Below are 27,491 nucleotides of genomic sequence, written 5' to 3' on the forward strand. Positions count from 1 at the left end.
GTGTGTGTTCTGAGATCACAGAGTGCAGACAGTTGAGGCTCCAGTCCAAGATTTGGAGGTGCTGCTGTTGTAGCAGACAGACTGGTTGAGATTACAGAGCTTGAGATAGACAGACATTCAGAGAAGTTCAAAGACTGCAGAACAGCAGCTTTTATATGAGAGGATGTCTGAAGCTGACTCTGGCAAACATGCTACAACAGCAAAACATTTCCATTTGGAGAAACGTGTTGTACATTCAGAAACAGTACCAATTCAAAAACATATAAAAATCCCAAACAAATATAACAACAGAAACTTGCTGCAAATGAAAAAATGTGCAGAAGAAAGCAAAAACACTTTTATAGAAAACTCGTAAATTCTTAAATGATATAGGGCTGAAACTAACAATTATTTTGATAATTGATTTGATAATTAATTGATTAATCAGCCGTTTAATCAATCGATTAATTGATTAATCAGATTGATCAAACAGATTATCATTGACAACAGTGCAGAAAGTGCAGTGCATCAACAGGCGGTTTCTCGAACATCCCTGAGCTGTCAAAATAATATTAAATTATAAATAGCTACAAAGTCAAATATGAAACAATTCAAAAACGAAATGTTAACAGCTTTTACAACATACCGTTACGTTTCATTACTTTAAAGCTGAAAACAAGTGTTTTTTGTTGTGACTTACCCTGCCGTTGAGCTCTCCTCCTCTTCACTTTCACTTTCATTTTAGATGCAGCATCTGTAAAGCAAATATAAAGATGAACATACACTGTTTTAGATCGCTTCTATGATCAACTTTTCTTTCTGCTTCAAAAAAAACTCTTATCTCTCATCGTTTTACTATATACTTATTTATTTATGTCTTTTACTGTTTTGTTTTTTGTGATTTGTGTGTTCTTGACTTTGTATTGTTTCTGTATTTGCTGCTTTTTTGTTTCCTTTTAATGTTTTTGTTTAGGCCTTCTACAGCACGATTTTTTCATTTGCAGCACATTACTGTTGTATTTATTGTGGACTTCTGCATGTGTTTTTGAATTGGCAGTGTTTCTGAAGCTGCTTAACATTTCTAATAATAGAAATGTTTTTGTCATTGTAGCTTGTTTGCCCTGGTTGACCTCCACATATAACTGATGTAAATATATATTTTTAAAAAAATGTGTCTATCTACATGCCACTTAGTGTATTAATGTGCTGGAAAATAAACAAACACTTTTTTAGGAACTTCATTCTGCAATAAATCCACTCATGTGAAGATGTTTTGCTTGTCTTTATATTAGATAATGCTAAATCTAATTTGCCAAAAATGCATGAAATAATTTCAAAATAAAATAGACTCTGTCATATTTTTATGGTAGGTTTTGGAAATCAGTGATAGCCTAAATAACAAAGATGGAGATTTCGGTAGCATGAATATCATATGCATCTACTCCTGGCGAGGAGGAGCCACAGGATCAAACCCTCCTTGTGTTGTTCTACTTCTTTATCTTTTTGTTTTCAGGAGCAGATGTTAAAACACTTCAACCAACATCTATAACCATGTACCAAATTACTCACACAACGCTAGAAGAATAATAGGCACAAAACAGAGATGTTATGGGCATGAGACACAACCTAAATGCTGCTTGTCCTGACCTATATTTAGTTTCAAAGGGTAACTCTGTCCCCTCTTATCTCCTCCTCTACATGGTGACTGCATGCGAGCCTTGAGTGCTTTCTGAGAACAGCCCTAGAGCCCGAGAGCCCACTCTTGAGTGACTATCTCTATGCTCTTGACCCAACGGTACAGCATGTAGATAGCTTTAACTGTGGTAACTGATGCACGGAGGCAAAACTTATCCCTAATAAACTGTTGAAACCCTTTTCACAAAGCACATCTAAAGGTTTTGTTTTTAAAGTGGTTTGTTTTGGTTTCTGGATCGTGATCATGAAGGATTTTATAAGAAGATGTAATTATATTAAGGAAGCACATTATATGTAGCCTGTGAAATACATAATTTACAAGATGTACAAAGAACTAAAACAAATGCATGAACAAAGTACATGACTTAACCATAGTGTTTTTGTTGCCTAAACCTAAGACAAGAGTGTGGATGTGAACCCCAAGTTCTAGTGCCAAGGTCCTGCACTTTGTACACCCACCACCCCTCACCAACGTCCTCCTTCTTAAGCCCATAAATGAATGTAATGTTACTTTAGAAACACCGTCTCTGAAAACAATGCAGACAGCGATTGCATTGCCACAAGAACTTAATTAAGAAAGCACTTTAGTTACATACAAATGCCATTTCTGGGAGACTCTCTTTATATGTCCAATGGAAAACAAAGATCTTCCATGCTGTTCCTCCCTTTGGGATATGGGCCTTATTTCACTATAATATGTGAACTGAGAGCTAGATGTCACTACCATCAAGAGCCTGAGCTTCTGTGTAAAAATGATTAATAATATTCATACTAGAATTAACATCAAAGCTATTAGAGTTTGACATGAGGTAATGACCTTGTGTGCAACCTTCCCTACCAGCACTTATCGTTGTGCAAGATGCAGATAAAAGCCATATATTCATGTTTAATTTCTCTTCATTGCTTTGACCTGCACCCGTACTGAGGATTTATATCCCAAATCTGCTCCCTCTGACCTACAATTAACCTTAACGAAATCAGGAAGACACACAGCCTTTTGTGTTTCTATACATCTCTTAAGTGTGCATGTGCGTGCACATGCATGCATGTATGTTTTTCCACATCCTCTCCATCCCCTCTCTTTTCTTTTTAGCTCCTCCATGTTACTTTTCAGCAATTGAAATCAAGGTAATGACTGGGCAGGGAAAAAGAATGTTCTTTCAATAGATAATTAGGGAGATTGGTTTACCAGGGCCACTCAAAGCCTATTCAAATGCAGGGCTGAGGCCAGGCCTTGTTGTCTGCTGAGCCCAAAAGGCTCCCAAGAGAGGCATTCGCCTTGGCTTCATTTCTCAGAGCAGGTGCCTGGCAGGTAGTCAATGGAGACGGCCAGTTGAGATATATAAGAGACCCATCCCCCTGGACAAGGGGTCAACATCACAGGTCAGGGGTCATGAGCAGAGGTCACAAGGTCAATGTTTAGCGCACGGGATCGGCCAGATGACTGGAAATGAAACCTGGACAGGCAGCTATCAGTTCTGTGACCAAATGTGTGCAGGAAGTGGAGGTAGCTACTGCTGCTGTTGACTGACGGCTACCGTTTCTCTTATCTAAGTCTAAAAATCTCATCTGAATTTAGCCAACAGCACACAAAATAAAAGAAAACACTCACCAGGGGCTTCACCTGCCCACTCAAAATACAAAAACAGTCAAGAAATTCCCCCGTTGTGTTCTATGAAGTCAGTTTTTATGTTAAAAATAAAATTTATCTAAAAGCTAACAAGCAGGGAGAACCTTTTAGAAATCTTTTGCATAAACTGAAGTGAAGAATTGATTGATTCTCACCATCATGTGCACTCCCATGGATTTTTTCTTTGTAACATCAGCTGTGACAGCTTCATTGGAGCATTATTATTTTACATTAGATGGGGTCAAGTGATCCCAGTTCATATAGGCAGGAAGTGGAGGTAGCTGATACATAATAATAATAATATGTTGACTGACAGCTACCGTTGCTCTCATCTCAATCTAAAAGTCTCATCTGAATTTAGCTAACAGCAGACTAAATAAAAAAAACAATCACCATAGCCTTCATTGCCTGCTCAAAATTCTCAAGCAATCAAGAAATCTCTCTGTTGTTTCACTTTTTATGTTAAAAATAATAATTTATCTAAACAGCTAACAAGTAGGGGAAATCATTTAACAATCTTTTGCACAAACCAAAGTCAAGAATTGATTGATTTTTACCATCATGTGCATTCCCACGAATTTCTCTCATCGTAACATCGGCTGTGACAGCTTCATTGGAGGATTATTATTTTACATTAGATGGGGTCTGGTGGTCCCAGTTCGCAAATATGCTTAGAATTCCTCCCACGACATGAGCGGCACAGGACTAGAGGTCAGAGGTGATCTGCACTCTAATTTCTAATTAAATCTCAGTGTGGAAAAGTGATCTGTCATTGCCCATCGGCTACCATTGACAAGGGCTCAGCTACCACAGCTTCACACGTAAAGGGATAACTCCCCCGCCTTAATACCACTACCAGCCAGCACCCCCTGGTCTGCAGCCACCTCGAGCTCCCTGGCTGCACCCCAAGGGAAACACTATATAAATGTCAATGTACTAAGAAGCTGCTACTGAAAGAGTCGCATGCAAAGGAGGAGCACATGGAGTTCTGCAGGAGCTTTTTCACTCTAGTGGTGATTCTTGGAAATGCAGCAGTGATTTAGAGTCAGATCTTCTTACATAGCAGTGGACCTGAGCTACTGTGTAACTAAAACTCTGTTGGGTTGGCAAAATGTGCACGCTCAGTCTCTGCTGGGTGCACTCATACACACAAATCGAATGGTTACAGAACTAAAGAAATAACAAACTCTAACCCATGAATACTATACTCAGGTATCTATAACCCATTCTCCATTAGCATTTGTGGCAATAAGCACAGCAACATATCCAATATGCATGTCAATTTTTCTCTCTCTCTAATCAAATAGAAAGCCTGTGAAGTAAATATCTATTTTCTTACAGCCTGGCTGTTTACAACATGGGGGAGCAGCTATATAAACAGCGTGTGGCAAATGAGGAATTTCTTTTAACATATCGGCCTGGCCAGCATATGCTAGATATAGGAAACCCATAGCGTCAGTGGCTCCATATCGGCTGCAGAGGTCAAAGGCTAAGGAAGGTCAAAGGTGTCATCCTCCTTTCTCATCATGAAGTGCATTAACATCTTCTCCCTGTCCCGTCTCATCCAGATGGCGGAGCAGGCCACAGGACAGATGCCCCATTTTAAAATATCTCAGGGATCCAAAACGCACCATCGAGAATAAATATGGCTCCATCTTTAGGACATCATATTTCAAAGGAATATGGATATGGATACGGGTGGTTGTAGGGTGCATAAGCCCAGGCTGTGTTTGGCGTGCCTCAATTGATTCTTGGTCCGATTGTAACAACTTGCTCTCTCCAGTTTGCGTTACAACTATTTAGCTTTTAATTCGTTGACGTAGTGGAAAAAAGAGAAACAAAACTTTAAGCTGACCTCAATAACACCTAAGAGAATTCCAGTGTTTAATTATTTTATAGATTCACTTTAAAAAGTAATTCAGGGGACCTATCACCCCCACCTAATTAGATGTATGGTTGCAGGATAAGAATTTTAATTTATTGCTTTAGATGAACCTTTGAAATGGCAAACATTATTTTGTTAATTTTTTTTGTTATTTTTGTTATTTCATTAAGTTGTGTTGATATAATAATGTTGATAAAAACCTAACTCACATTTACTCAAAATATCAAACTTTACTCTCTTGAAAAGCCTTGACCTATTAAAGAGTTATTACTGTCATGTTAACTCTATTTATTAACAACAGCATACCTGAATAAGAGGAATAATAATCATGAGAGTGGAAGAGACTTTTCCACAGCAAGAAGTTTACTCTAACAAGGAAAATACACATTTTCTCCTGGTATGCAGATGGCAACAAAAGCAATAGATTCCAGGATCTTGAGACCACCTTGTAGAGCACAGATAAAACACTTTCACATCTAGAATGAATCAATAAAGAATAAAGTAAACAATAAACAACTTTTTAGTTTTAGAATTTGAACCATATACCTGATTCTAACCATTTTACCCTATTTGATGTTTTTTGTCAACCCTTATGAACTGAACCTCACAGATGTATGTTCTCAACTTGACCACAGATTTCAACATTAGATATCATGAACTCCCTGAGCATTTTTATAAACAGGCCATTAGTATTATTTTCATCATCTGTGTGAACAGCAAGTCAGACACATGCAACATCACATGTGCAAAAAAATGTCATGTGTCCAGAAGTTTTTTTTCCAACAATAAACCACAAATAAATATCAAAGAACACACAGTGAGTGAATGTTTGTTTGTTTTTTCCTATGATTCTGCACCACAGTTGAAATCAGCAGACTAATTATGTCAGGTTGTTGCTATTGGCAGTAGACCATGATCCATGTTCAGAAAAAAAGCTTACCAGGAGGAAGTGACTTCACTTGTGTGCCTAAGTAATTAAATCGCAGGGTCTCAGAGTGCAGGCATGGCATTCTTCCACTTTTTCTTTGAATATGTCACATGATAGCCAAACCCACATGCTTAATGTCTTTGAAAAGTCAGCCAATTGGTTGCTTTACAAACTGCAAGAAAGAATGTCAAAATATCTCCAGAATTCTTAAAGTTAGTCAATCATCAAAACCCATCACTCAGTGTCCCACATCAACCAATGACCGAAGTTTATAATAGAGATGACCCCACCTCTCACAGCCTGTTATTTTAACAGCACCAAAACTCTTCCAGGCATTCGCAGTCAAATGAATGGATCCCCTCCAAGCCAAATAGACCAAGGCACCCTGCCGGGAGCTTTGGGTTGGCCCTCATGCGGCTTCTCAGACATTCATACACATTTATGTTTACAGAGAGCCACAGTGACTCATACACACATCCAAACACACACATACACACAAACGTATACGGCACGCTACCCTGCCCGGAGACCTCTGACTTGAACCTGCTGCTCTCACTCAGCAACACATAAATCACCGGGCTCTCAGCAGCACTGCTGGCCCTCAGTGCCATGCTGAACTTGACTCCACGGGAATAAAAGTCCGTAACTGGATACAAAAACTAATCCAGGCCAGAGACAATTGCTGGCATACAGAGGCCCTAGAGGTGCTGAAACCCCCCCGTGACGATATGCCATTTCTGTCATGTGACCTCTGACTTCTTCACTAAGGCAACACAGGCCTGCTGGGTGCTACTGGTCAGAGAACAGAGAGATGGGGAAGATGAGTGAGGACATGAGGGAAAGGGGACGATGAAGACATAACCTGTCAAGTCACCACCACTCTTGCACTTTTGATGAAAATGCCCAAATGTTTTGATTAAGTTTTGCTGTTGGACCCTCATAAATAAAGAAATCATTATGTTCAATATTTTCTGCAAAGGCATGTGAGAAAAAAGTTTTCTTCACAAATTCAAGATAACACAGCAGGACTCCTTCCTTTGAGGACTACACCTATGGTACATGGGGAGCACACTCAACCAGATGAGCTACCAGGGCATCCCATAATGAGTAGTTTTACTTCAACAAATGCAAAACTTGCACAGTATTTTAATACAGTGGTATTAGTAGGCTTTGGTAAATAATCAGAATGTGTCTTCCCCCACTGCAAACACACAAATTCAGCCAATCATTTCATTTAAAAGTCTTTGTTCAAAAAAATAATGGGAGCTCTCTAAGGCCCCTCCATCCCCTTAAAGCTGCAAAGCGGTTTAGTCTGCCCCTGCACTAGAATTCATCTCTAAACGCGGCTCAAGCCGAGTGAGTTTATGCTCTTGCACATGAAAAGGGAAATCGGGTTCCAAAAACAGAAGGAAAGAAGGAACGAAAGAAAGAAAGAAAGAAAGAAAGAAAGAAAGAAAGAAAGAAAGAAAGAAAGAAAGAAAAAATGAGGAAGGATGGGGATCCCACAGATCCCACAGGGCACAGAATTTGATGTTACACCCCTGCATAGGAATAAGAGAAGCTAATACCAGTTGAATTGTACAACATGACATCACATAAATAGCTTCTACATATCACAATTTAGCATATGTATGTGAAACTTTCTCCATAAAAATGTCAATGTCACTGCATTTCTTGGCATAAAAATGACTCCTGACAACAGTGTTCGTTTCTGGGACACTTAAATAAACTGTTGAGCTTTATGAAGGTGTTACGAGCAAATTATTGGAGAAAGAAGGTGTCCACTTGATAAACCCAAATGTTGGCAGTGATTAATGAAATTTAGATTAGGTAAGAGGTGACTTCTGTCTTTGTAATGCTGCCAAAGATTTATAAGGCTATAATGAAATACAAAACTTTATTCAGACTTGTCAGTTTCCTTTTGTTGCCCTGTTTGTCTAATTGAGCTGCTGACAAGCTGGCATAGCAAAGCCCTAACAACACCCTGCTGTAAATAATCCAGCGGTCTATCCTGTTATGTGGCAGCCTCCCACACCACTCCCTAACTGTCTAACTGTGCTCCTGCAGCGTGTTGCATCCCAGCCCCCAGTCACAGCTACAGGCCCGGCACCAGCTCCAGTAATACAGGAATGCTTCTGTACTCTTCTGTCCTGATAGAGTGGTCACTGTGATAACATCAGGCACCAGGCCCTGCACAGCCACGGGGCTCCGAGACACACTTTTATGACTTAAGTATCTGGGAGTGATATCTGCAGCCATCAGCTCAATACACCCTCATCACATACTCACAGACACTCAGACACTCTCCTGCTGCGTCTCACAGATGCACACATATACATGCCTGCCAACATGCACGTGTACACAAACCCTGTCCTGTCTGTTCTACTTTCCATGATTTCTTTTGCGAGCGTGCACATGCACACGCATAACTTAACATTTATTTCCTGTGGGCCAAATTTAATCTTCAGTCAACTCGCCTTTAACTAGCGACAAACTGTGAAATTACCACTAATCCTAACCACTTAAACTTAACCTAGTAACTTCAATTTATTCATCAAGGTGACCTTAACTTAAAAGCGTGACAGTAATACTAGGCCAAATGCAAAGTTTAAACCCAGTCACCTTAAAACAGAAAACAGAAAACTTTTGGCCCTCACACAGATAACGTATAAGAGCAGACACAAGACGATCAGTCTAAATCAAATAGACTTCAAACAAAGTGCAGCGGAGCTGTATCACTGCGAGACAGAGGAAAACAGCAGGGATTCACATGATAACACTAACTTTTCTTAACAATGTTCCCTTGATTAGAGTGCTTGCTCACTGAATAACGCTAAAGCAATTACGTTCTTTATTCACTTTTTTACTGATGCTGTGTTTGAACAACTTTTATTAATATAGCACAACCAAATACCATTGGCCCTCATTTACCAAACAAATGTATGACAGAAAACTCAAAGCTTGGCATTTATCAATGTGGACAAGAGAGGAGGCTACAATCAAATCTCACATCAGGTCTTAACAGCAGGGAGCTGCTTTTGATTTTTCTTCTTTGAATCAAAATAGGATTTTTCCAGAGTTTTCCACCGTTGGAAGACTTGTTCGACCATGCCAACACATTGTCAACACACATTGTCTTTCATTCTTTTATCCACCCTCTTGGAATGGACGGTGTGTTTGCATATATCCAAAAACCTGTTGATATCTAAGTCCTTCATACTGTTTAATGGTAGCTGTGTTTCTCCCCCTGACCAGAAATATGTTTTTTTTCTTTTGGGAATGCATCTCTATCTCTCAGCCTTGCAAACTGTTGGCTAGTTTGCTGTGCCAGCAACAGGCAACATCCCGTGTAAAGCACACTGGAGTAAAAACCCCAGTTAAGATGCATATTCTGAGTGTGCTGTATACATGTTGTCAATTGATCCTAAAACCCAAATAATACCAGCAAATCCCACATGTCTCAATCAGAAAATGCTACAGTCAGAAAAAGGCTTTACTTGGAATATCTAAACAAAATATGTTGTTTCCATGACCCTTATCAAGTTCAGAGTACTAACATATTCGGAATAATAGCGGAATATTAGTGTGCATGTAAACATACTCAGTATGGCCTTCTTCATCAAACACAATACAGCCTACTTGAGCGATAAGGAGACGATGAGCCAGATGTATAAGCCTTTTTTAGGTACATAAAGTTTGTTGATGTTACACACGATGAGATTGCCAGATGCATCCAAAAGACACAAAAGATTTAAGTCAGAATCTAGAGGTTATATGATGGTTATAGTTTGGGGAAATAGACCTCATACAACTGCTGCCATGAGAACATCTTTAAAGACAAGTCTGACTGTTGAATACTTTGATCTTGTACACAGTACTGACAAGTTTATTACATGAACGTCATAGCTTGGCTTTTAGCGATGCAGGCAGATAAAAGAACAACTGATTACTCAAAATAAAACAACTTTATCACCAACTGAGCACTCTTACAGCTATACTATAACTTGTCTTGTAAAACGGATGCATCCAGTTAATGTAAAATGTGGCCTAAAGCACCACTGTCACTGCTGTCAGTGTGCAGAGACACCGCAGATACCCTTTACTCCTCTTTGACCTAAGAAAAGGCAGCGTGTGTCTTTTGATGGACAGCACCATTTCACTCTTTCACGTTGATGGTCAGTCTCACAAACAAAAAGAGGGATGAGATGAGTTTCTCAGGGGAGTGAGGATAATAAAATCAGGGTGTCTGTGTGTCCTGAGCGAGGGCCATATTTGATGCTCTAACAGAATGAGGGTCTTTGGCAGCCTGGCCTGGCAGTCTTTTAGCTAAAGCAAGCAGATTTCATTGAAGTCTGGCCACCTTGGCTGAAGAGCCATTACTCCAGGGGTTTTCTATACATTAACCATGCTACAGCAGCACAAGTGCATTACAGGCTGCTGCCCCAGCAGGGCCCAATTGTACTCCCTCTTGTTAAATATTAGCCCAACAGAGCTTTTGATTTTATTGTCATTTTTTTCTCCCCATAGCGCTTATCCTCCCCCCCTCCCCGATCAGATTAGGATCGATTGCTGCATGGCAGAGCTGGCCCAGACATGAGGACCAGAACAACGCTACAGCGTGATTGTGCTCCTCAGGCCCCGCCTTGGAGACTATTCAGGCGACTAAATAGAATGATTTGCCCTTAGATGTCAAATTTCCTCCGAGACAAGGATGTCAATACCAATTAGATTGTCTGCAGTTGCCTTAGTTACGCCAGCCTGCCCCACACCGCCACCGCCGCCACCCCAGCCTCTTTTCCTCTAAAGATACACTCGCTCTCTTTTAACATCTCACTCACATCTCTCTTTTTTGTAGGCAGAGTGGTGGTCTCGGCACCAAGCCTTTAGCCTCAAATCAGTTTTATGGCTGGCGCTGTGCAGACATTAGGCTAACTCCATTAGCCTCTCTGAAGGAGATGGCCTGAGGGGATACTGAGGGGCCAAGATGTGACTGGCTAAGGGTGTGTGTGTGTGTGTGTGTGTGTGTGTGTGTGTGTGTGTGTGTGTGTGTGTGTGTGTGTGTGTGTGTGTGTGTGTGTGTGTGTGTGTGTGTGTGTGTGCGCGCGCGTGCGTGCATGTGTACGTGTGTGCGTGCGTGCGTGCACATGTGCATGTGTGTGACTGTGTGAGTGTGAGTGTGCATGCTGAAAGGGTGAAGGGGTAACATTGTCTTACAGAGTCTTTTGGCATCCCCTTAAAGGTCACTGTCTGCTGGTCCGAGGAGGCAAAAGCCCACTGGAGCAAGAACATAAACAAGAAAGAGAAGTGGGCAGAAAATGGATTAATGAATAAATGTAATTAGGAGAAAGGGAGGATGGAGAGAGTGGGAGAGAGGACTCTGTCTCCACTTAGTATCGTGGCTCCTGCAGGCGCTTAAGTGCTAACATGACAAACAGATGTGGCCATGGCTGGCCAGACACAAGGCTGCACATACACACTCAAGCATACAAATAATCCTACATATACACAGATACAAATACTGTCGTTCTTCTACTGTCTCTTTCGCAGCATCCTAAAAATGGACTTCAAACTCACTGAAAACACACAAAAATAGAATTATATAATTATGCAATTCCAATTGATTTATGACAAAATATTTGTGACAAGCAGCAGAGCAAAAAAACAAAAAGGCACAACTGCTCCAGTAGGGGAGACCAGGTTTGGTTGGCACACTTTTCACTCTTTGCCTTATTTCTCTGACTTTAGGAGTATTCTAACCTGGGACCACCTCTAGCTCACCAAAAGCGTGTGTCTCATATAGGCTGAGGCCCTTGCAGTGGCCCGGGTCGATTCCAACCTGTGGCCCTTTGCTGTGTGTCATTTCCCTTCTCTCTCCTGTTTCCTGTCTCTTACCAGTTGCATTAAACAAAGGCAAAGTTGTAAAAATTAATCTTTAAAAAAAGAATTCTAACCAGACTATCCTAACTAACATCATTTGAAAAGTTAAGGTCTCAGCAATAAACAAATATGTTTTCATGTACAAAATGTTTTCTAAAATGAAGTGAGTCATGATTAAAGGCATGTTGTGCATTTGTGCCAACCAGCTCCATCACGCGGTTGCAAAACATTAGAAGGCTGTGGTTAAAAAAACAAAACAAAAGAAAACTAGGCAACCACTAAAAACAATTTGAACATTTAACTCAAATAAGAACCAAATAACACCAACATTTAATTGAATTCCTGGCCACATTAAAAACCAATAAATATTTTAAAGCAATTTATCATCATAAAACAGTTCTTATGATAATCTACAACTTAGAGCCCCACAAGTGATTTTACATATATACTTTACATAAAGTTATGTACCTAACTTAAAGTTACAGAGGTTAGGTATAGGCATGTAAATTTACTGTTGTTAGATTATACAAAAATTACTGGCATAACCTTTCATCTGAAAACATACAAACAGTGCATCAGAACAGCCTGAATTAATTTTGCCATTTACAATTCAAAATAATTATACAAAATAACTATATAAACATTGCTTTTAATCTTTCCAAATATTTTTAAACTCTCAAAATCATCGTACCAACCAACCCCTCCCACATTTGACCCAAAGTTGTGATGAAACAATGTCATCACAGACTTTCATATTTCATATCAAAATGTAGCTGAGTCCTATGTCTATTTTTTCCCGTTAAAGGGGTTTTTGGGGGAGGTTTTTTCCTTATCCACTGTGAGGCTCCAAGGACAGAGGGATGCTGTATGCTGTAAAGCCCTCTGAGGCAAATTGTGATTTGTGATAATGGGCTTTATAAATGAATTTACTTCACTATTTACACTTTTCCTATGTCTCTCTCTAACACAGATTTATAACAGGTTTTATCTACACTATACTTTTTAAAAAACTTTAAATACAATAAAACTGAAAAGTCAGCCTCACCAAAAAAGTTAGTGACTTTCACATTTTAACAGATAAGTGCAGAAGAAAGTAAACATTTTTATGTTACATTTTTTTGTTTCTGTGAACTTACAGGACCAGAAAATACCTGTGTGCCAACCAACCCGTCTCCCCGATGTATTAGGCATCATTACAGATAGCTTTAGTAGCTTACTTACTCAACAGCTTGCTTTCTGTTTCAAGAAAAAAAACAAAATAGAAACTTTTTCGAGGTTCAAGACAACCAGAAATTTGAAAGGGCAACCACAAATAGATTTAGAAACAGCTGTTTTGCTGCAGTATACACTTGAACCTATGGCATTGTATTTCTTCAGCCTTTGATCCATCACGTCTGTCCAGTGAGCTCCATGGTCTTTACTCAGCTGTCCACCAGTTATAGCTAAAGCGTCACTATTTTGTCTGGATTTCAGCATTAAACTGCTGCTGGTGTGTCATCCAGAGTTTAAAATTTTCAGGAAGGTATGTCCTTTATACGATTATGAACTCCTCTTATTGTTTTCTCACAACTCACACTGCAAATTTGACATTAAATATTTGTTTTAAGGGCCACACTGAGTGATTAAGAAGTGTATAACTCTTCTCTGTTTAGTTTACATGTCATTGCTACAGGAATATGAAACCTTATCCTTCCTGTTCCAGGTTTCAATTAGCATCTAAAGACACCATTTACTACTGCAATTGACTGAATCAATACCTTCCCAGAAAGCATCCAAATCAAGATGTAATCAGGTCTGTTTTCAGTTAGTTAACCATAAACACCAGAGACTTTCTTGAAAGCATCATACCTTACAAAAATACGTAAATTAAATACTGTTACAACATTTCAGGCAATATACTTTAACCGGAATCACTGGTTGAAATTTTGAGAAACGGACAAAAAAAAAAGAAATGACTTCACCATTTGTACTGTAACCCAATATTATGCACATTCTTTCCCTTGGTTTCATGTCAAAGGCAAACTGTGCAACCAGCAGACACTAATGTGAGCCATGAGCAGGGTTGCAAATCTCCTTTTTTCAATACCTTTTTCTCTTTTGCAAAGCGCACAACAAAATCAATTCAGCAGTGACTTGCATTTTGAAGTTGGTTTAACCTTGCAGTGACACCTATTGCAGATGCTTTGAAATGGTTGGAAAGAATAGTTTCCGCATGGTGGGATCTGCAATTAGGCGGCACATCTGCACCGGCAGCAGCACCCCAGCATCCCCTCAACCTCCAAATCTGGCATGCTCAGAGCTCACTGTTGGTTGGCAGCCAACACAAACAGTTCCCACTGCATAAATGTGAATAATTTTATGAGACGAATTTCAATCGGGCAGTTAGATGGACTTCAACTCTGAATATTTCAAAAGTGTCCTGCATGTGACTTTCCAGTTGATAAGAGAATGGACACACTAAGGGAGTAAGAGAGACGCAAGTGACAGGACACGTTGAGCAAAGTGAAGAGACAAATAGAGAAACTCATGAAAGAAGGGGAGGAGGGACAGTGACAGCCATGAGACAGAAATTTACAACCAGATCATCAATTAACCACTCCAATCACAATGGATCATGCCATTAAATGTGCATTTCTCCTAAACGACCTCCTGACCGACAGCGACTACAGATCATGAGCTTGTATTGATGGCCGCTGGAACACTACGCAGTCCCAAAGTCTGAGAAGTTCACTGTTTGTCAGTTAATTCAGCACATGCGGTCAGGGACAAAACAAATGTTCTGCCCTCTCAACTTACATACGTCTCATTAAATGCAATCCAGTTATTTCAAGCTGCAAGACTAATGTCTTGTGCTCTCAAGTTGGCATGTTTACCTTGCTCTCGTTTTTCTTGTGCTGAATAAGCACAGAATGTGACCATTAAATATATTGCTGATGGAGAGACAAGGGGAGGGAGACATCAATATTAAAGTGAACTGGAGTTACTGAAGGCGCTGTGTTACGTGATAGGTTATCCCTGGGTGACGTCAGTGCCAGGTTAGATAAGAATATGCAATTTACACACATAATATTCAAGCTATGAATATGACATAACATTCTTTCCGTCACTTAATATTTACTTGAACATTAAAATCAACTAATGCTGTGTGAGATCAAATGTTGCATTTTTTTTACCACACGCTAATCTTTCCAAAACTATGAAGATTTGGAAAAAACACATATTCACTTCCTCGTTATCATTAAAATTAGCCCCTGAGTAATGAAAAAAACATGTGAAACAAAAGGACCTTAGGACATGGCATACTCTATAAAATCCTACTTTCAGCACCTCTGAAATTAGACCTAAAGTCCCCCCAGAGGGGCTATTAGACGATAAATCCCTGTCATTGACCAGGTTCTGCCCTCTGCCTGCTCACAACTGACGTCCAAAACCTCTTTGAAGTCCCTCGCCCCAACAACACCAGCACCATTTCCTCCCCTCTAGAAAGACAAAATGCCCCTTGCAGTACACCAGAAAAGAGCAGGCGAAGGTTTAAGGGAGGAAAGGGGGACCCACAACATTCAAAAATAAGCCAGATGTTTGCATGCTAACATGTGGAGACATGCGCTTGCCGTGGGCCTGCATTAATGAAGGTGGAGATCCATCTTGAGGGGGGCTGATAGGCAAGGGGATGCTGTGTGATAGGCCGTGGCACATACACAGACTCACCCGGTCACATGTGCTAGCAATAAGTTAGCCTCGCTGCCACTCTGGTCAGACAAACAGATGGAGCTGGGCTAAGACGGGAATATTTCTCATTCAGCAAGAAAAAGAAGAAAAAGCTTAAGAATAGTATGCTGCTGTTGGGTTTCATCGAGGTACTACTGCTAATTCATTCAAAGACAGAGCAATTTTCTAACTTATTTTGGTAAAACAAACAGATATTGCTTTAATCAGAGGTAAGATCATTGTGTTGCGAGTCACAATAAGTCCGAAACTTTTTGCACTTTGAATCCTCAACCAGTCACATTGCACTCTTCACCAAATGTAGTAAGAGTAATAATATAATACATTCACAAGAAAAACTTGAATGCTTTAAAATATGTGAAATAAGTGCGAATGAACCTAATCATGAAAAAAACAGTTCTGACATTGCACTTTTATAGATATAGCTCTACTAATCATAACAGAAGTTTGTATGTTTTTGTCCTTGTCATATTTAACTCATCTTAAATGGAAAAATGTCTAACTTTCTCTCCCTAAATTTGTCAGACATTTAGTAAGACTATTGCTCCTTTAGAGTGATATTTAATGTTGTTGCAGTCCTTATGTTTTGTTTTATGTCTAAATAAAATGAAAAGATTAACAGTTGATTCAGGAAATTAAATGATTAGTGGCACACTTGCTTTGATAACAAACTCTCTAACCTTTGGCTGGAAGTATCAAGTATTTTAAAGTCATAAGTCCCAGTGATGTCATAATTCAAACTGAAGTCCAAGTCAAGTAGCAAGGCTTTTTTGATTTTGTCACGTTGACTGTAAAGTTATCAAATTTGTGACTCAAGTTTGTGTCACGTAACTCGAATCAACACGTCTGACATTACAGTTTGCTCTAGAAAATAATACATAACTTTTTATAATATGAATATCTTTACTTTAAAAGGCAATACCTTTAAAGACAATATGTGTAGTGTCACAGTACATTCTGATTCTGAGGACATTTTATCTGTGCATTAAAATACTGAAGTGTGAACCAGAGGATTACAGTATTTATTTTCTTAAACTCCGTTTTAAAATATTTAATGCCATCATTTAATAAATAATTTTAATAAATGTATCCTAAAATAAAATTAAGTAAAATGCAAATCTCTTTTAACAATAAAACTTCTAAAACAGTCAAACAATATAACAAATATGAAAGTTGTTTTTTTAATTGCATAGTATAGTTAAACTAATATGACCTGGACATAGATTTAATGGTCACGCTGCTCACGACTGAAAATCTACTTCTTTTTTTCTTTTTAATCTAGCGGAGAGCTACAACGGGTACTTCTATGTTAATATTTAACTCTCTGATATCTTTAAAAAGGGCTACCTATAAAATGATAATGCTATTTTTATGGACATTAATTATGCTAAGTTAAAATTCATTATGCTATTTGACCAAAGAGTGTGTCTTCTGTTCCATATCAGCAGAAAGAAAGATCATTCCAGCACAATTAGATTTTAGTATAATCTGGCCTTTCTCTTTTGTCATGTCACATTTAAAGTTATTCAACGTGTAAAAACAAAAACAAAAAAAGAGCCACAAAATGAAGAAAAATTTCCTTGTTATTTATGCACTGTAAGTATTATGCCCAAACTAACTCATATTAGGGGCCTTTACAAAGGCAAAGTTTCTGGCAGGCATAAATAAAGCTCTTGCCCGCCTGCTTGTCTGACTCTTTGTTAGACTTGTTGTGTTAAGTGTTAAGAAGGGGATTAGTGAGCTGCCCTGGTGTTACACTGGCTCTAAGAGCTTGTTTGTTTGGCCGTGTGTTGTGATTATATCACAGCAGATAGCAATGAATTTCAGAGACACTTAAAAGCGTCATTAGGGATCAGTACACAGGAGTTACAGTACGGACATCGCTGTGTGACTCACATCTCTGTCATGGAAGTACCGCTCCTTGGCACTAAGCAAAGTATGCAGAATATACTGTACATGTCAGTGCTCTGCACATATTGAACCAAAAAGTGAATCATGGCAACGTTGAAGAAATAACTGTTCGTATAGATAGTAGCATTTCAAAAGGGGAGAGAAAGAAGTGTGTGATAAGCGAAGGAGCGAAGAGAGGACGAGGGGGGAGAGAGTGAGGGTGAATGGAAACGTAAAGATTGCATGGAATGCTCTTGCGTGAACTGCAAATGAACCCCTAAACCCCAATCTCCACCTGACAAAATCTGTTCTTTGCCCTGACACACAACCACAAGGAGCTTGCAGGCAGCATTCAGGAATGCCATGTTAAGATCACAATTGCCTCTCTATAGGCTGTGGAAATAAATATTTCCATCCCGGGAGAGGCTACGGAAATATTATACAATCCAATAATTGAGGATCTTTATACACTGTAAAATCTGACAAGATGATTTTATTTAAAAGAAATCTAGGAAACTAACTGCCTTGAAAAATGTTAAATATAACTACTCATCCTAATTTATGTTTGTTTTATATCTAATTTTTAATGTTACTTAAAATGTAGTTATATTTACTGAATTTTGTTTCTTGTTGCAACTTCAAAATTACAACTTTTATTAAATCAATCTCTTTAAGTTTTACAAACTTCAGTAATTTTTAAGTTTACATAAAATGTAATGTATTTTACCTAATTTTGTGAAGTTGTTGCAATTTACAAATGACAAGTTCAATTAAATCAACCTTTTCAAGTATACTGTGCTATACTATATCTGTATTTTGTCGGTTGCACACTAGTCAGTCATATTTGTAATTTCTTAAATATGTTGACAAACCAGACCACTTAGATCCCCTAACTTCATCACTGGCAAAATCTTCTTTGTCATGATCAAATTAAGTCAGACTAACTTGGTTTACTGAAGTGGTTAACACTTTGAAAGAACAAGGTAATTTAACTCCTTTTTAAGTTGCAACAACTTTTCAAAATTAAGTAAATACAACAAAATTTTGACTAAACTTAAATAATTAGATATAAAGTAAACATATTAAGATAAATAGTTATATACACTTTCCTTTTTCAAGGCAATTGGTTTCCAAGATTATTTTTGGTAACATCAACATGTCAGATTTTACAGTGCACACTCAATATTCTATCATCCTGTTTTCTATTTGGGGGAATATTTGCAACCATGATACCTGAAATGTTAGGTCTCATAAGGGAAACGTTTGAGATTAGGGCATGCTTAAAATATCATTCAAGACATAAAAATGACTCCTCTGGGGATATGCTTCACAATCATGCGTTTTTTCATTCTCAGTTTGAACTTAACGACCCAAACACACAGCCAAGAATAGTTGTAACATTTTTTGACGGTCTACCAACATCAAGTTTAACACCTCTCTGGTGTGTAACCACACTGCTGGCGTTCTGATCTCCCCTCAGCTGTCATCAGTGACACACATCACATTAAAACTGTGACTGAACTGGCGTAGTGATAACCACAGTTGCTCGGTTAGAATGGTATTTAAGCAGCCTAATGCCCTGTTTGTTTTCCAATGTGCTCTCCCAGTGGTGCTCTCAATCCACTGAGGGTGTGTTGAGTGCTGTGATTGGTGTGTTTTTGTGTGTGTGTTTTTGTGTGTGTGTGTGTGTGTGTGTGTGTGTGTGTGTGTGTGTGTGTACGTTCAGAGACACTCCCTCTCCTACACTGGGCAGGTCTTTTTCTGTGTGTCTGTCTCCCTCCTTCATTCACTTTCCCCTCACTCGTTCTTTTCTTTCCCTTTTTTACTTCCCCTCTTAATGTCTGCTTGTTTCCTCCTCCTCCTTTCTTCTCCCTCTCTTTCTCTCCTCCCACTGGGGCTGTATGCATTCCTGCCAGGAGGGGCGGAGGTGTCTGTGATCCGGGCTCGATAAGGACCAGGCCTCCCCCTCCATGCTGCCCTCCCTCGTGTTCACCATCACCCCCTCCCTGGGAAAATGGGTGCACCCTCCTCCCCTGGCAGGGCACCGGCTCCCCTTTGAGTGTGCTGCCAGCCGTGGCAGCAGAGACTTAACATGATTTGTTTGTCTGCTGCTGCGTGTTTGCACCAAACTCTAGCGCCAACCCCCATTACTCCTGCCGGAGATCCAGAGGGCTGGTTAGCTGGTACAGATCTGGAGTGAGGCTCCTGGAGGCGGGGGGTGTGGAGGGTTAAAGGGGTGTTAAAGAGGGTGAAGGTGGGGGGATGTAGGGAGAGATGAGGGTTAAAATGAGTTTGGAATATGATCCACTGGCTTTTCTTGAAAATAAGTGGGGCTGCGATGGGCTGGACAATGTGAGATAACAGGAAAACATTCACTCACACACACATAAAACTCTGTCACTAATCACTCATTTTGCAAAGATCGAGGGTTTTCCCTTTTTTTTTTCCTCCTGGTGTTTTGTAATTGGCTTGCTTCCTGGTGCAGTGGCGGACAGCAGGCACAGCAGCGGCTGCCCAGTCGGCCCATTGATCTTTCATCAGCCCATAGAGTTAAAGCTGAAGGCATGAGGGAGAGGCTGGAGAGGCAGCCCCTACTTTTTATGGCAGCCCGCTGGAGCCTGCCTCGGATTGTTCCCTGTTTCCTCAGATTGTTTTTCATTTAGTCAGGGTGCAGCGCTGTGCCGCTCTGAGGAGGTGAGGTGAAGTGTTGCAGACATTTAGGAGAGCACGTAACAGCCACAGTCTGGGTAGGTGGACACAATAGTATAGCAGGGCTTGTTTGCTGATAACGCTTGAGTTTCTGTGTGTATGTGTGTGTTTGGGTTTTTGGTTTAAAGCGTGTTATGACATCTCTTTGGTATATTTCTTTACATATTAAATTACCTATAGGTCTACAATTAGAAAGGTGTTGTTGGCCTAATAAGTGATTACTGTAAATACATATAAATGTGTGTTTTTAATGGAGAATATCAGCTATTTTTTGCCTGAAAGACTGGCAGTAAACTCAGATGACAAACGGCAGCACCACTAATTTAGTTAGTGGAGGAGATACATTAAACCGTTGCACTTGATAATATTTCTCCACGGACTCCCCGACTATTAATCAAACCCATTTTACATTAAGAAAAAGCAGCAAGAGCTCTTAACGCAAATCAAATTTCACTTAAGGGGCTAAAATTACCTTCATCAATTTGCATGAAAGCCATGGCAGTGGTCAAGAGACATCCATGTGATATCCAATCAGCGGGGTCTAATCAGTGTGTGGGTGTGGTCCAGTTGTATCCCCAACAGTATTCCATTGATCCGAGCAACGGCGCTGAGCTGCAGGCCCTGAACTTGGTCATCTAACTGATATGTGATATTTAGGATCCTTCTTCGAAGGCAGCTCCACGGGGATCTAGTCAGAGAGAGAGGGAGAAAGAAACAGACTTCAGATCAGCAGATCAATTTTCACTGGACCTTGAATATTTCATGTAGGGAGTCTTGCAGCAGACACACAGATGGGCGAAATAAGTGAGCGACAACCATGTCCAGTCACACACGTACACCTGATTGCGAATGCTTACAAATACACACACAGGCCAATCACACTGGAAATCTGTATGTTGTTGCACCATATACATGTCATATTTTCCATTTGATTTGAACAACCAAGAAATTCACCTCCCATACTGAGAAAAACAAGCTAACAAAAAAAGACCTTCTCATGACCTCGCTATATTCATATTAAAAACACAAATTCATTACCATGCTACTAAAAAAACAAGGCTGTTTCTGTTTGCAGTGTATGACAAGAACATTTCCGTGAGAAGATGTTGCACAGGCACACACACACATTTCACCCTAAGGGCCGGGTTAGGGGAATCATGTCTGGATCATGTTTCTAGTCCCAGCGAACATGTGGTCGATGTAACGCTGTGATATTGACTCTGCCCTGGTCCTAGAAGTGGACACAAAGGACAACAAGCTCAAAAAGCCTGTCTCTACACACAGTGAAGTTATACCTGTGTGATATACTTGCAAAATTATTTGCTCATTTGTATATTTTATGTGTATGTCTTTTGACATTTAATTCCCACTAAATGGCGCATGATGATAAAACTTTGGTACATAAATGTCAGATAATTTTAAAGAAAAGCTTAAATGATGCCCTGTGTAGAAAGGACAGTAAATCTATCCAAGTATCAGCAGTAACAATGCAATAACCCACACCTGACCCCTAAACCTTCACCCGCAGAAAGGATGTTGTTTCACCGACTGTCTTCAAATACTTTCCTCTCGGAAAGACATCAGTGAAACCAGAGCTTGTCAGACCCTGTATTTGTTTATTAAGTACGCTCTTGGACTGGCGTACTCCCAAGATGGCTGTAACTGAGAGATTTGTTCATGTAGGCATTAGGGCTGGCTATCAGTGGTGAATTATTTATTGAAAAAAATCTTCCCTTCCTTGAGGGATGAGAGAATATGTAGGGTTGCTCACTGACTCTGCCGTATATTAGGGGAATGATGAAAACGTTGTTAGGCACTGCACACTGACAGTTAGACAGTGAATTACGGGCGGGGGGGTGTAAAAAAATTCTATTTCTGGGAATAATCCCCAAAATATTAATAGTGAACGTGTGATTTTAGAAATATAATGACATGACCTAGTTAGAAACACAACTGGCATACTTCTGCACAATATGTTTAGATATGTTTAGATTATTAGAATGCTATACAAATACAAATTTGTGTATAAGCATCAAATATTAATTGTATATATCATGTTCTGTGCCTCTCCAAACAGCTCATTATTTCCTAAGCTGTGTCAGCCTGTCAGTGCCTCCTTAAAATGTTTGATGTATTTTTAGAAATGCTATCTTCTTGGATAAATATGATAAACTTCACTGTATATATCCGCCCTGACAGGAACATCAGGGATTCCACAGTGGTTGCAAAACATGTGCTGATAACGTCGGACCCCTAACCCGTTTTTGGCAATGACAAAATACAAAAAAAAAAAAGAAAGGGGGGATACAAGTCACAAAAAATTACACAACTAGAAATGTAGTTACCGTGGATATTTCTCCTGCCAGATTGAAATCACAATGATTTGTTCAAATCATATTTGGTCATTTTCTCTGCCCGCTTTATTATGTTAGTTTTTGTAGTCTGCAGCAGTGAAAGAAAAAGAGACAAGCAGAGGGGCCTGGCTATTGTCATTCAATGGCCGAGCCATTTTGGAAATCACCGCTCTCGATTTGCTCCTGCTGCCTCCCTCTCTGTATTCCCTTATGGCTGCACTAGATGGAAGGCTTCCTTTTATAATTTCCAACTTGCACATAACACCACCAACCCCCCCCCCAACTCAGAATAGCATACACATGTCCCAGGCTGAGCTGAATGTTTGAATGAGTCGATGAAAGAGCTAAAAAATGATAGACTGTTAACTCTCAATCTGCAACCAACGGATACATTCATATTGATAAATCTATTTCCCCCTTATTTAAAATTTCACAATAAAATACAAGTTGCGATCTCTCAGGATAATTTACCACTAGAGAAGTCTATATATTGGTCAGAGCTAAAAGCTGCTCCATTACCAGAGGGGACTAATAATTGTGATCTATGCCTGCTCACTCAGCAAATAATCAATCATGCTTATTTAGTGTGTTTAAACTAGGATTTTGCTTAAACAAACCATTGTCGCACACGTGGAGGGGCACCTTCTAAAGCCAGCAGTAATGTTCAGGTGACATTATCTAAAATAAACTTTTTTGTGAGCTTTAGTGTTAGTCACAATGGCATATGGGGAGGGGGGGGGCTTTTGTGAGCTCCAGACCTAATTTGAATAAAATCACTCTGGCCCTGTGACCCCGCTTGTCTAAACACTTTCACATTGTCACACAAAGAGGCACTAAAAAAGGGGGCCCATGACCCATTTTGTGTCCCAACCCATATTTCAAAAAAAAAAAAAAAACAAAGTATTATTGCTGCCATCAGTGAGACAGCATCCCCACTAAAAAAAAAAAAAAACAGAGATAAGAGAGGAAAAAAGAGAGCAGCGGTGGAGCAGATTAGTGACACAAGACAACTGAGCAAACTAGAAAACGCTGCGTAAAATCCAAGATATTCATGGAGGAGCTGAGGATGTGCATGCTGACAGCCTGATGACTTGAGTAATTGCAGACCTGATTTAGAACAACCTGCATGTTAAGACTTTAATTTGCGGAAATCAGGCGGGATCTCCGCATTGCCTGTCTCACACCAAGGGAGATTATTCTCATCAATAGGGCATGAAATTTACTGGCTGACCAATGGACACCCTGCCTGCTCTCAGGCCAACAAAGTGACCACTGAAGTGACGTGCCAGTGTGTGTGTGTGTGTGTGTGTGTGTGTGTGTGTGTGTGTGTGTGTGTGTGTGTGTGTGTGCATGTAGATTGTGGAGCCGTGTGTACGTGTGAGAGAGGGAGGGAGAAAGAAAGGAGACAATTGTGTGCGTGTGCCTGGGAGAGAAAAATAGATGTCCATATTAGTGTGAATTTTTGAATGTGTGCGTGTGTGTTTGTACATGCAAGGGAGGAGTATTTTTTTTGGGGGGGGGGTCTATTTTAACTCTATGTAAAATGATATGAAACAGCCATTACTGTAAAATTTAAAGTTTTTTAATTGTGAAGCCTCTCATTTACCACACATTTTGCCACAAAATTTTGCATCAAATGTCAAAACACTTTAATTCTACATTCTGGTGAATTTTTATGTTTAAAAAAGTGCATTTACTGCAAATATCTATAGCGGAAATGTCTTTAAAAAACTCATCTGCTACTTTCATGTTTTTATTGGAAAAGGAAAATGCACAAGTCCTAAATATTGAGGGGAAATCTATACCCAGGAATTAATCAGTAATGATCAGAGGCTAAAACTAAGCAGAGTGTAGTCTGTTTAAATCTGAAAATTCGACAACTGTTTTCGTTTTTTCTTTCTGTCTGTCTTTCTTTCTTATTTATTTATTATTTATTATTTGACAACCATCAAGTGATGTGACACAAGTGATGATATGTTAGTGAAAGTCCAGACATATTTACTTTCACACTTGCATCATCATTTTCTGGATTCACACACCCTATTTTTGCAACTATTCTTATCATCTAGGTGGCATGGACTACTTTGTATTCAGGTTAAGAAAGAGCAGGATGAAAGAATCAAAGGGCGTAGGTTTTTCATTTCAACATTGGGGGGAAAAATTAAGCGGAGGGTTTGGGGGTCCTCTGCTAGAAAATTTTGAGCTTCAAACATAATCTCCTGCATTTTGGGGACTTTATAGGCACCAATTTTTTTGCATTATCTGTATCAATTTATGGTGGAAATGTCTTAAATTTTGACGAAATAAAAGTCATCTGCTACTTTTATGTTTTATTGGGGATGAACACATGCACATGTCCTAAATGTTGAGGGGGATGTGAATCACAGACTGAAACTAATAAACCCTACTGACCAAAGTGTAACTAAATCTGGCATTCAGCAACTATTCCCTTACTGGTGATGCGACACAAGTGGTGATATGTAAGTGAAAGTCCAGACATATCAGCCTTTTGAGATGTTGCCTAAAAATGCTTTAGAGAATGCCAGAGGACATGACTGAAAATTGAGATCTCCAGTCTGATTACCAAGCAGTAAAGCACTAATGACACTGCTTGTGCACCAATGTGATGAATCGATTTCACTGTAGGTTTGAGAGCAGACCTGTACACACACCTTACAGAAAAATGAGAGAGAATCCTACTTTAACAAGTTATAACAGCCATACATAGTCATGATAGCAGAGTGTTTAATCCTAGAGGTGGACAGCTCTCATCAGTTACATGAAGCAACAGGTAAAACAGGGGTCAAAAGCAGATCATGTAGAGACATCAGTGCTTGCGTGGGGCATGTAAGATATTCCAAAATTAAGATCTCTAAATTATCAGAGCTCCAGGTGCATATAAAATAGATATGAATCTATTAAACAAGCTGTCCTGTCCCATGTTCAAACGCTCTGAGAGCAGCTCTGTGAAGAAATGTGACTCTTCACCTTGTAACAAATGTCCCTCAGCAGCTTCCCAAGAGTCTCTCAAAAGCTTTGACATCAAACGCTCGCCAAAATTTAACGGGAAGTGTCCAGAGAAGTGTGTGCGTAAATGGCAAAAAAAAAAAAAAAAAAAAAGCATGACCAAGCACTCGCTGCTGCAACACATGGCTGCTGGACGCGCCTTGCCTTCAGCGTAGAGTTTGTGCGCCAGGCGCCGAGCAGAATAATCTGTTTACAGTGTGCGCGTTGATGGTCATTTTTTATGATGTTGTTTAATCCACGGTGGTGGATGGAGAAGGAGGAGGAGGAGGTGGAGATGGAGGCGGGGGTGGGCTGTCTAGCAGAGCCCCAGACAAGCTGGCTCCAGTGGCCATCTCTGTAGGCTATGAGCTTCTCTATTTGAACAGAGAGACAGGTGTAAATCTCCGCTGCGATCTTTACTCTGCACTCTGCGCGACACTCACCTGAAGGTAAATAAATGGTTTATGGCCAAATGAACCACCTCTCTGGTCTCGTGCAGAGAGAGAGAGAGAGAGAGAGAGAGAAAGGGACGGAGAGAGAGAGAACAGCCTCGGGGCAGCTGTACTTGTCATGCAGCAGAAAACACAACATGGAGAAGTTGTGAATGTTTTAAGTTTAGGAAATTACAATGTGTTTAATTAAATGTCCCAAAATATGAGAAAGGGGAATATTAAAACAACATTCCTGATAATTTAAAAAATAAGAAGAAGAAGAATACATTTAGTTTTTTTAACATTTTACCTAAAGACTCTTATTTTAAGCTTTTCCTCCAAATAAAAAAATAGAGTAAAAAAAAAAAAAAACTAAATATACGCACTCATACTTAAACCACATCAATCAAAAAAGTTGTTAAATAAAGAGATAATACACTTCGTGTAAATATTTAAATGAATAATTGTGGCCTATACCTGGCGGAGGTGTTTTGTGAATACACGCAATCATTGCAAATGTTTTCTGACATTGTCATGCGGCACCCCACGTCACGCAAAGTGTGTGCATGTGTGCATTTGCAGAGAGGGAGAGCGCAGAGAGGCGAGGGGCGGCTATTATATCCAAAGTTCTGCAAAGTAGGTCTGTGCCACTCTTGATTAGGGACTGTTCCCAAAAGATGGTTGCAGACATGAGATAATGAGGTCCTGTGATAACGCGGGTCTCCTTTAAGTTTTTCCCATGAATCGAGACTGTCGCCAGTCCACAAAACGACACTGTGCATCGGCACCACGCTACTCACTTCTCATTTGTCGAGCACAAAAGCTGATCCACCCCAAATCCTCACTAACAAACCAGGGGCCGGGAGCAAATCATATAATGTTCAACCGTATTCACTTCCCCACTAATTAACTGGAATCCCACCTTATTCTTAAATACAGTGACCAATTAAACGGCCATGTATGCCAAAGGTCTCCGGGGCCACAGTCGGTCGCCAGGAACATTTGTGAAGGTCTGCGGCTTCACTATAGGCAATGGATCTTATTAGGTGGGTGACCTCGGCGAGGAAAGGTTACAGACTTTTTCACTGCCCTCGGTTGGAAAACTAAGATGTTTCCTAATCGGATTTTAATTGGTTGGTTGGGTGGTTAGTGCTTGTGTCCTGTCGGTGTGTGCAGTGGGATGATGTTTGGATTTCAGCGCGGATTCAGGAAAAAATTGTGTGGAAATCTGCTCATAGATGGAGTGAATCAGTCTAAATGCATAATTTAGAAACCTTTATGTGGATATATATATGTGTGTGTGCCTTTTTTAGGCTGCAGTAGTAAAATCAACAGGTGTTAGCATCAGTTTTTTTATATATATAATTTTACGCAATCAATT

The 27,491-nt window shown here is 39.8% G+C and overlaps 1 long non-coding RNA gene across 3 annotated transcripts in view; it reads right to left on the reverse strand.

The window, feature by feature from the left end:
- Positions 1-27,491, reverse strand: part of LOC148186193 (uncharacterized) — a 201,014-nt gene that overhangs the window by 143,375 nt on the left and 30,148 nt on the right. For all 3 annotated transcript variants that reach the window (XR_015775188.1, XR_015775190.1, XR_015775189.1), the window contains exons 2-3: positions 20,792-21,007; positions 680-733 (exon numbers count right to left, since the gene is read on the reverse strand). This is a non-coding gene — a long non-coding RNA (uncharacterized LOC148186193). The remainder of the gene's footprint in view (positions 1-679; positions 734-20,791; positions 21,008-27,491) is intronic.

This window comes from Plectropomus leopardus, chromosome 20, assembly GCF_026936395.1.
Source record: "Plectropomus leopardus strain MGB_pleo_1.0 chromosome 20, ASM2693639v1, whole genome shotgun sequence".
Classification (NCBI taxonomy): domain Eukaryota; kingdom Metazoa; phylum Chordata; class Actinopteri; order Perciformes; family Serranidae; genus Plectropomus; species Plectropomus leopardus.